This window comes from Scyliorhinus torazame, chromosome 24, assembly GCF_047496885.1.
Source record: "Scyliorhinus torazame isolate Kashiwa2021f chromosome 24, sScyTor2.1, whole genome shotgun sequence".
In the NCBI taxonomy this organism is placed as follows: domain Eukaryota; kingdom Metazoa; phylum Chordata; class Chondrichthyes; order Carcharhiniformes; family Scyliorhinidae; genus Scyliorhinus; species Scyliorhinus torazame.
Window position 1 is genome coordinate 37,335,822 of NC_092730.1, and position 11,396 is coordinate 37,347,217.

At 46.7% G+C, this 11,396-nt stretch overlaps 1 non-coding gene across 1 annotated transcript; it reads left to right on the forward strand.

Annotated features, from left to right (window-relative positions):
- Positions 1-10,913: 10,913 nt before the first annotated feature.
- On the forward strand, positions 10,914-11,002 carry trnar-ucg (transfer RNA arginine (anticodon UCG)). The gene is given in 2 exon segments: positions 10,914-10,950; positions 10,967-11,002. It is a non-coding gene; the product is annotated as a tRNA-Arg (tRNA).
- Positions 11,003-11,396: the final 394 nt, after the last annotated feature.

Consider the following 11,396-nt stretch of genomic DNA (forward strand, 5'->3'; position numbering starts at 1 on the left):
ATTCAAGCAACATTTTGTCCCCTGATTAAGTTAATTCAGGGAAGAGAGGTTTGGCATTCCGAGTTCCTCTGCAGATATCCGGTTGCTGCTTCATGACCAAAAGAGGCCTAAAACCTGAAAGAAAGCCTCTCCCACAGCCCTGTGAGCATGTCTCCATTAGACGGTGTAGTCAATACCTGCAGAGTAGATAACAATGGAGAGAAGTGTGAGGAATGTCAACGTCGACATTCGGTGGAAATAAATGATTCAAAAGAAAACATTATTTTAACTACTGAACAGATTCTCTGGGAGCAGGACTGAAGTCAAAGGGGAAAATCCAGTTGATTTCTAGTCGAAAGCTTTAACCATTGGACTGAATTCAGTCCTTGTGTTAAAATGTCTGTAAATTATCCATTGGAAAGTGAAGGACAATTTAAACCTGCAATTCTGGACAAAGACAGATTTTGCGCTGTTATGTTCTTGGGGAGAATTACAGAACATAGAGATCTAGGGGTACAAGTTCGGAGCTCCTTGTAGGCGGAGCCGCATGTGGACAGGGTGTGAATAAGCCATTCAGCATATTGAATACAGGAGTTGGGACGCCTTATTGAAGTTGTACAAGACATTAAGAGCACACATGAAACACTATGTTCAGTTCTAGTCACCCTATTATGGGAAGTATATTGTTAAACTAGAAAGAGTGCAGAAGAGATTTACGAGGATGCTACCAGGACTTGGTGGTCTGAGTTATAAGGAGAGGCTATATAGGCTTGGACTTGTTTCCCTGGATCGTCGGAGGCTTCGAGGTGATCTGATAGAGGTCCATAAAATAATGAGAAGCGATCAGGCAGAGAGTCAACATATTTTTCCACTGGTAGAGTAGCTAAAGGGCATAGGTTAAAGGAGAGAGTGGAGAGATGCCATAGAGACCAGACAGGATTTTCGTTCACACAGAGGGTGGTGAGCATCCGAAATGGGCTGCCAGAGGCAGTGTAGAGTCGGTACAATGTTTTCCTTTATAAAACAGGTTTGATATTTCCCTGGGCAGGGTGGATATAGAGGGATATGGGTCAAATGTGGGCAAGTGGGACTAACTCAGTGGTAGAAACTGGGCGGCATGGACAAGCTGGGTCGAAGGGCCTGTTTCCATGCTGTAAACATCTATGACCCTGTGACTCTCTGGAGGAAGTGTTCAATCACACAGATCAGGTCAAACGCAATAACACTCTGCTGGGATTGATCGAGCTACAGAGTGTCAGGATGTTCAGCTGAACAAAACGGAATGCCTGAAATATTTTACGGATCTGTGGTATCTCTGACAAGAAAAATAGTTAACATTTCAGATCCTGACCTTTCATTGGAACGACCTGTTCCTCTCTCCACAGGTGCTGCCGGATCAGCTGAATATTTGCAGCATTTTCTGTCTTTGTCTCGGGTTTTCAGCATCCGCAGTATTTTGCTTTTGGGTCAAAGGACAATGAGTTGTCTTTCCTGCACTGAAGGATATTGCAGGTCTCTCTGGTTGTGGGTGTCGCTGATTATCCATCTCTGGGGCCTTTATTAATCAAAAGACTGCCGTTTGTGGAGGGTTTCTGAAATCCTGTCAGGGAGCTGGAGTTAAAATACACGGAGCCCTTACTCAATCTAAATGTAGGGCAGAAAAGTCTCGAGGTGCTCAACGACCAGCCCAGTTTGTTTGTTCCTGTGAATACAACAGGACATAAACAGAGGCAGCTGCAAACACATGTTGCATTTCATTCATAAAGTCATCGAATCAGACAGCAGAGAAATGGCCCTTCAGCCCATCGGATCTGTGCCGGTCAAAAACAACCACCGAACCATTCTCATCCATTCCCCAGCATTTGGCACATAGCCTCGTGTACCCTGGGATCGCAAGTGCCCATCTAAACACTTCTTAGATATTATGAGGGTCTCTGGTCCACCAACCTTTCAGGCAGCGAGTTCCAAACTCCCGTCTCCCTCCAGGGAAAGAGGTTTTCCAATAAACGGTTTAACAAGAAAAGCCTCTGCAGTCAGGAGCTGAAAATGGAGAGATGACCCCTCTGTCACCTTGTACTCTGTGCCGCTATTAATAAAGTCATGACACTGTTTGATTTATAAACGACTCTTAAAGCCTGCCCTGTCACCTTCAATGATTTGGACACATGTCCATCCATTTCCCGCTGTTCCTGCACTATTTTTTTTAAATAGACACTTTATTTTATATTGTCTACTTCTGCTCTTCCTGCAAAAATAAATCGCTTCACTCCTTGTCTGCTACATGTCCTCCCTTTGCACCAACCTGGCTGTGTCCTTTCGGAGTTTTACTGGAATTTGTGTAGCGCTTTTCACAACCACAGGACGGCCCAAAACATTTCCCGACAATGAAGCAATGTTGAAATGTCGTCACTGTGCGAATTACTGAACTTTTGGTCAAATTACTGTTGGTCAACTAGAGCAATCCTCATATCGGGCGAGGCAAGCAGGTGTGGCGCTGTGGCGCAACGGATAGCGCATTGGACTGCTAGTTGCTGGCGTGATGAGACATTCAAAGGTTGTAGGTTTTTTCTAGCTGCTGGCGTGATGAGACATTGAAAGGTTGTGGGTTCGAGTCCCACCAGAGTCTGATTTTAGGCAAGGTTTGAATAAATCAGTAACAGTTTTATCAATGTCCCCAACACAGAACATAGTAAATACAGCACAGAACAGGCCCTTCGGCCCACGATGTTGTGCCGAACCTTTGTCCTAGATTAATCATAGATTATCATTGAATTTACAGTGCAGAAGGAGGCCATTCGGCCCTTTGAGTCTGCACCGGCTCTTGGAAAGAGCACCATACCCAAACTCAACACCTCCATCCAACACCAAGGGCAATTTGGGCATTAAGGGCAATTTGGACATTAAGGGCAATTTATCATTGGCCAATTCACCTAACCCGCACATCTTTGGACTGTGGGAGGTAACCGGAGCACCCGGAGGAAACACACGCAGACACGGAGAGGACGTGCAGACTCCGCACAAACAGTGACCCAAGCCGGAATTGAACCTGGGACCCTGGAGCTGTGAAGCAATTGTGCTATCCACAATGCTACCGTGCTGCCCTAAAGAGCAAATAAATCTACACTATATCATTTTACCGTCATCCATGTACCTATCCAATAGCTGCTTGAAGGTCCCTAATGTTTCCGACTCAACTACTTCCACAGGCAGTGCATTCCATGCCCCCACTACTCTCTGGGTAAAGAACCTACCTCTGATATCCCTCCTATATCTTCCACCTTTCACCTTAAATTTATGTCCCCTTGTAATGGTGTGTTCCACCCGGGGAAAAAGTCTCTGACTGTCTACTCTATCTATTCCCCTGATCATCTTATAAACCTCTATCAAGTCGCCCCTCATCCTTCTCCGCTCTAATGAGAAAAGGCCTAGCACCCTCAACCTTTCCTCGTAAGACCTACTCTCCATTCCAGGCAACATCCTGGTAAATCATCTTTGCACCTTTTCCAGAGCTTCCACATCCTTCCTAAAATGAGGCGACCAGAACTGGACACAGTACTCCAAATGTGGCCTTACCAAAGTTTTGTACAGCTGCATCATCACCTCACGGCTCTTAAATTCAATCCCTCTGTTAATGAACGCGAGCACACCATAGGCCTTCTTCACAGCTCTATCCGCTTGAGTGGCAACTTTCAAAGATGTATGAACATAGACCCCAAGATCTCTCTGCTCCTCCACATTGCCAAGAACTCTACCGTTAACCCTGTATTCCGCAATCATATTTGCCCTTCCAAAATGGACAACCTCACACTTTTCAGGGTTAAACTCCATCTGCCACTTCTCAGCCCAGCTCTGCATCCTATCTATGTCCCTTTGCCGCCGACAACAGCCCTCCTTACTATCCACAACTCCACCAATCTTCGTATCGTCTGCAAATTTACTGACCCACCCTTCAACTCCCTCATCCAAGTCATTAATGAAAATCACAAACAGCAGAGGACCCAGAACTGATCCATGCAGTACGCCACTGGTAACTGGGGTCCAGGCTGAATATTTGCCATCCACCACCACTCTCTGACTTCTATCGGTTAGCCAGTTCGTTATCCAACTGGCCAAATTTCCCACTATCCCATGCCTCCTTACTTTCTGCATAAGCCTACCATGGGGAACTTTATCAAATGCCTTACGAAAATCCATGTACACTACATCCACTGCTTTACCTTCATCCACATGCTTGGTCACCTCCTCAAAGAATTCAATAAGATTTGTAAGGCAAGACCTACCCCTCACAAATCCGTGCTGACTATCCCTAATCAAGCAGTGTCTTTCCAGATGCTCAGAAATCCTATCCTTCAGTACCCTTTCCATTACTTTGCCGACCACCGAAGTAAGACTAACTGGCCTGTAATTCCCAGGGTTATCCCTAGTTCCTTTTTTGAACAGGGGCACGACATTCGCCACTCTCCAATCCCCTGGTACCACCCCTGTTGACAGTGAGGACGAAAAGATTATTGCCAACGGCTCTGCAATTTCATCTCTTGCTTCCCATAGAATCCTTGGATATATCCCGTCAGGCCCGGGGGACTTGTCTATCCTCTAGTTTTTCAAAATGCCCAACACATCTTCCTTCCTGACAAGTATTTCCTCGAGCTTACCAATCTGTTTCACACTGTCCTCTCCAACAATATCGCCCCTCTCATTTGTAAATACAGAAGAAAAATACTCATTCAAGACCTCTCCTATCTCTTCAGACTCAATACACAATCTCCCGCTACTGTCCTTGATCGGACCTACCCTCGCTCTAGTCATTCTCATATTTCTCACATATGTGTAAAAGGCCTTGGGGTTTTCCTTGATCCTACCCGCCAAAGATTGTTCATGCCCTCTCTTAGCTCTCCTAATCCCTTTCTTCAGTTCCCTCCTGGCTATCTTGTATCCCTCCAATGCCCTGTCTGAACCTTGTTTCCTCAGCCTTACATAAGTCACCTTTTTCCTCTTAACAAGACATCTAACCTCTCTTGTCAACCATGGTTCCCTCATTCGACCATCTCTTCCCTGCCTGACAGGGACATACATATCAAGGACACGTAGCACCTGTTCTTTGAACAAGTTCCACATTTCACTTGTGTCCTTCCCTGCCAGCCTATGTTCCCAACTTATGCACTTCAATTCTTGTCTGACAACATCGTATTTACCCTTCCCCCAATTGTAAACCTTGCCCTGTTGCACGTACCTATCCCTCTCCAATACTAAAGTGAAAGTCACAGAATTGTGGTCTCTATCTCCAAAATGCTCCCCCACTAACAAATCTATCACTTGCCCTGGTTCATTACCCAGTACTAAATCCAATATTGCCCCTCCTCTGGTCGGACAATCTACATACTGTGTTCGAAAAGCTTCCTGGACACACTGCAAAAACACCACCCCATCCAAACTATTTGATCTAAAGAGTTTCCACTCAATATTTGGGAAGTTAAAATCGCCCATGACTACTACCCTATGACTTCTGCACCTTTCAAAAATCTGTTTCCCAATCTGTTCCTCCACATGTCTGTTACTATTGGGGGGCCTTTAGAAAACTCCTAACAAGGTGACTGCTCCTTCCCTATTTCTGACTTCAACCCATACTACCTCAATAGGGTGACACTCCTCGAACTGCCTTTCTGCAGCTGTTATACTATCTCTAATTAATAATGCCACCCCCCCCCCCACCTCGTTTACCACCCTCCCTAATCTTATTGAAACATCTGTAACCAGGGACCTCCAACAACCATTTCTGCCCCTCTTCTATCCAAGTTTCCGTGATGGCCACCACATCGTAGTCCCAAGTACTGATCCATGCCTTAAGTTCACCCACCTTATTCCTGATGCTTCTTGCGTTGAAGTATACACACTTCAAACCATCTCCGTGCCTGCAAATACTCTCCTTTGTCAATGTTCCCTTCCCCACTGCCTCATTACATGCTTTGGCGTCCTGAATATCGGCTACCTTAGTTGCTGGACTACAAATCCGGTTCCCATTCCCCTGCCGAATTAGTTTAAACCCTCCAGAAGAGTACTAGCAAACCTCCCTCCCAGGATATTGGTGCCCCTCTGGTTCAGATGCAACCCGTCCTGCTTGTACAGGTCCCACCTTCCCCAGAATGCGCTCCAATTATCCAAATACCTGAAGCCCTCCCTCCTACACCATTCCTGCAGCCACGTGTTCAACTGCACTCTCTCCCTATTCCTAGCCTCGCTATCACGTGGCACCGGCAACAAACCAGAGATGACAACTCTGTCTGTCCTGGCTTTCAACTTCCAGCCTAACTCCCTAAACTTGTTTATTACCTCCACGCCCCTTTTCCTACCTATGTCGTTGGTACCAATGTGCACCACGACTTCTGGCTGCTCCCCCTCCCCCTTAAGGATCCTGAAGACACGATCCGAGACATCCCTGGCCCTGGCACCCGGGAGGCAACATACCTTCCGGACGCCTCGCTCGCGACCACAGAATCTCCTATCTATTCCCCTAACCATTGAATCTCCTACAACTATTGCTTTTCTATTCTCCCCCCTTCCCTTCTGAGCCCCAGAGCCAGACTCCGTGCCAGAGACCTGGCCGCTAGGGCCTTCCCCCGGTAGGTCATCCCCCCCAACAGCATCCAAAACGGTATACTTGTTTTGAAGGGGAACGGCCACGAGGGATCCCTGCACTGTCTGCCTGTTTGTTTTTTTCCCCCTGACTGTAACCCAGCTATTCTTGTCCTGTACCTTGGGTGTGGTTACCTCCCTGTAACTCTTCTCAATCACCCCCTCTGCCTCCCGGATGATCCGAAGTTCATCCAGCTTCAGCCCCAGTTCCCTAAAACGGTCTTTGAGGAGCTGAAGTTGGGTGCACTTCCCGCAGGTATAGTCAGTGGGGACACCGGTGGTATCCCTCACCACCCACATCCTACAGGAGGAGCATGTTACTGGCCTAGCCTCCATCCCCTCTTACCTTAAAGAATATAGCTGCTGTGTGGACTAACTAGATCTCCGCCCTCCGACTCTGCTCCCAGTCAGCTACACTTCCTGTAAACTCCTGGCTCTCTTCACACTCTTTGTGGAAATGTCGGAAACAAAATGAAAGGAGCACCTTACTCTCTCCTCACCTAACTCCCTCGGTCACCAAACTCTCACTATCGCACTCAAAAAGCACCAAATTCAGCACTCCCTCGGTCACCAAACTCTCACTATCGCACTCAAAAAGCACCAAATTCAGCACCCAGATAAGTGAAACTGCGCCCCGAACCTCCTTCTGAAAGGTGACTCCAGTCACTCTCCCCTTTCCCATCAGATCAACGTCACAGAAGAAACCCCTTCACCTTCTCAGAACAACCATTCAGGACAAAAATACAACCTTTGAAAGCTGCTGCGTCAGTGAGTCTGTTCCCTGCTCAGACAGATTGCAAACGGGGCATATACATCAGCGGGCAACTGTTCAGTCAACTCCCCCAGACTGTTCCTGACAGACAGCACCAAACAAGGATGATGTGAATCGACACCACTGAATGCTAACACCAACACGTTTATCACAGCTGTAATGAGCAGCTCATGTTGCAGCTTTAGATCAGACAGCGGGGGATTATCACAGGCGCTCTGTCAGTCTGCATGTTGCTTCAGGCAGGTTTCCGACTGGACACGTGGAATGAGCGGCTGTGTGAACATTCGCGGTTCAGGGGGAGATTTCTCACTTACCAGACTGGAGTTCCGGTTCCAGTCCCAGACATTTCCCTTTCTCTTTCTGAATCCATCCTTGTCCTCTTGCTCATTTGCACTTTTCATTGTTCCATCAATGGCGGCCGCGTCTTCAGCTGTCTGAGCCTTTACCTCGACAATTCATTCTAGAAAAATCTCCAGCTGTCTCTCTGCCGTGCAAGTGCAAAATGAATGAATGCAACTAGAAGCAAAACAAACAAACGGACGGGCAAGACACACTCCCAAAAAAATGGAGAGAGATTTTGCAATCTGAAATTACTGAGCTCGATGTTGAGGGCGGAATTCTGTGTGTGGATATTAAATGTTGAGGTGGTCTTACTCGAGTTTCCGTTAATCTCCATTGGAACACGGATGACCAAGGACAGAAAGGTCAGAGTGGGAGAGGTGGAGAATTAAAATCACAAGTGGCAGGAAGCTCAGAGTCATGATTATGGATTGAACAGAGATTTATCAAAGCGGTCACACAGTCTGTTATCTGGCCTGTTGAAGTAGATGAGACCAAATTGTGGCAGCAAATACAGGAGATTAAAATGAAAAGCACAAGTGTCTCACTGGTTCACTTGGAAGGAGTGTTTCGGGCTCTAGATAATGAAGAGGGAGGACGTAAAAAGGCAGGAGTTGCATCTCATGCACTTGCAAAGAAAGGTGCAGATAGAAAGTGAGCGGATATTGGCGGTGGAGCATCGGTCGCAGAGGGGATTGTCCCTTCAGTCTGGTGAATGAGGAGAGCAGGGGAGGGTGTTTCTGATGATGTCATAAATGGTCCCTGGAATACGGAGACTGACGGGCTGCAAGGTGAGAACAAGCGGCACCAAATCAGTTCAGCTCGACTTACACAGGGCACAACAATGTCAGTAACGGAAAGATCTTTTGGGATAAGAGCGAGAGTTTTGCAAAATCGTTCACTTTTATTTCCATTTCCCACCTTTGCCGCTTTTCCTACAAATGTTGGCAGCGGTTGGATTTCCACCCGCATCCTCGGAGAGACTGAAACCTAAACCCATCTCCTCAGACCGCTCGGCCTCGCTATCCGAAAGGTTCATTGTTTCTGATACTGATGACTGGTGATTGGCATCTTGCTGTTTATCAGCTGAGTCCAGGATTTCAGATTGAGAGAGAAGGAAATGATCCAATCACAGAGCTGGAACGCTGCTTCTAGTTTTCTCCCCACAGATGATGTTTAATTCTGAGCAATTCCAGCATTTCCTGTGTTTATTATTTATGATGATCAACATTTGAAGTCATTTGCTTTGTGATTAGTGAACTTTCTGAGCTGAGTTCAGGGGACTCGGTTTCCAAAATATTTTAAAAGTTATTTGACGGGATGTGGGTGTCGCTGAATCCGTCAACAATTATTGTCCAAAATGTATTACCCTTGAGAATTTGGCGGTGACGTGAATCTTGAGCCGCTGCAAGTCCATGTGGTGTATGTACACACACAGTGCTGTTAGGGAGGGAGTTCCGGGATTGTGAGCCGGCCACAGAAAGGGTGATATATTTCCCAGGATGGTGTGTGTCTCGGAGTGGAACTTGCAGGTGGTCGCTGTTTCTCTGTATCTGCTCCCCTTGTGTTTCCAGGTGAGAGATCCCGCGGGTTTGGATGGAGCCTCACGGAGGAAAAGTCAATATTAGGGGTGGGATTCGAACCCACGCCTTCAGAAAAGTCTGCGACCTGAACACTCGGCCACACTGGGAAAAACATTGGGTAACAGCAAATTCCTGCCGATGCTGGAATCTGAAACGAAAGAGAAAATGCTGGAAAATCTCAGCAAGTCGAGCAGCATCTGTAGGGAGAGAAAAGAGCGAACGTTTCGAGTCCAATGACTCGGCTTTGACAAAGGGTCATTAGACTCGAAACGTTAGGTCTTTCCTCTCCCTACAGATGCTTCCGGACCTACTGAGATTTTCCAGCATTTTCTCTTCCGGCCACGCTGACACACTGATGTGATCAACCGGTGAAGTGGGGATTGGGCCAAGGGTCGGAGCCGACTCGATGAGCCTCCTCTTGCACTGGAGGGGCTCTGTGATAACTTAAACATGGTGAAAGCGGCAGCATCCGGACACAAGGACAAGGTAAGGTCTCAGGCCAGAGTAAGTGTCCTATGTGATGACACACAGAACATCAGAATTAAATTGGTGAAATACATTTATGGTGGACTGGTGCCGTCTGGTGGCTGAACGGGAGCCGTGCGACACGGATAAATTCATTCAGGAGCATTTTAAATTTGAGGGAAATTAGCTACGCAGAGCAGGATCTTTTCACGGAACACTTTATAAACTAATGGGAAGTCGCAAAATGACTCATGCTTCGTCAGTGAGCGATGGTGGTATAGTGGTGAGCATAGCTGCCTTCCAAGCAGTTGACCCGCGTTCGGTTCCCGGCCTTCGCAGTAGTAATTTGGAAGTGAAATTTTGCGCGACTTCGTGAGTTTCAAACCGAGAAAGAAAAACAGTTTCTAACTCAGAATTTAGGCGCAATTAGGGAGTGGAGTGAAATAAGTAACTTTCTCATCATTTTTAATATGGTTTCAATATGGACAGTGTTCCACTATTCACCCACAAGCCGTCAAAGAACAGCGAAAAGCCGCAGCTTTTCACTTCACCCTCAAATTTGTCAAATAGCAGGTGATTCAAACTCGTCCTATTCTCGAAATGACTCCATTCAAAAGCACGATGCAAATAATATATTTTATATTTATCCGCTTGAGCAAATTTGTCAAATATCAGGAGATTCAAAGTCGTCCTGTTAATGCAGAATGACAGTGAGTTCAGTCAGAAATGTTTACAAACAACAGCAATTTCTTTCTGCTCACTAGACAGTTATAGTGATCTGTATTAAACAGCAGGAGCGGGAACCGCAGTCCGCAGTCTTCACCTTCACGGTGAGTCTGAATTTCAGTTTGGGGGTTTCAGTGAGAGCGGATGTTATTGTGAAAACTGAAGTCACTTTTCCTGTGAATGGAGCCGGATAAAGAGCCTTGGCCAGCCTGAGAGTCCCCGAGCCTCCATGAATCTTCACAGCTCACAGAGTGAAGGGCTTTTACACTTTGAAAATGACCATGTCCGGCAGCTGGAGCTTTCCCTTGTATTTTCTGGGATCTGGGAAAGAGCGGATCATCAAAAAACAGAAATGAAACACAAATAATCGCAGTATTTTTTCACGTGGGCTAAACATCAGCTCAGAAGTTACAGCCGGTGGCCGCGTGGCCTAATGGATAAGGCGTCTGACTTCGGTGATTCTATGAATGATATCAGGCTATTGCAGGTTCGAGTCCTGCCGCGGTCGTTTTATACAGAAATCCGGTGGATCTTTTGCTGACAATCCAGTTTTCCCTCCTCTCTCATCTTAGTCTTTCGTTTACCGCCGAATGAATCCACAATATCTGATTGATTTGGATAAAGAATTGAATACAATATTATGTATCAATCGGTTCAATACAATTCTGTGGAGGGAATTCTAATGTCCTCAGGAAGATGGTTACAGTCATAGATGTTTCAGCATGGAAAGAGGCCCTTCGGCCCAGCTTGACCATGCCGCCCAGTTTGTATCACTAAGCTAGTCCCACTTGCCCCCATTTAGCCCACATCCCTCTATATTCACCCTGGGGGGGGGGGGGGGGCTTGACAGGATAAATGCTGATAAGCTGGGTCACCATGTGGGAGAGTCTAGGACCAGAAGG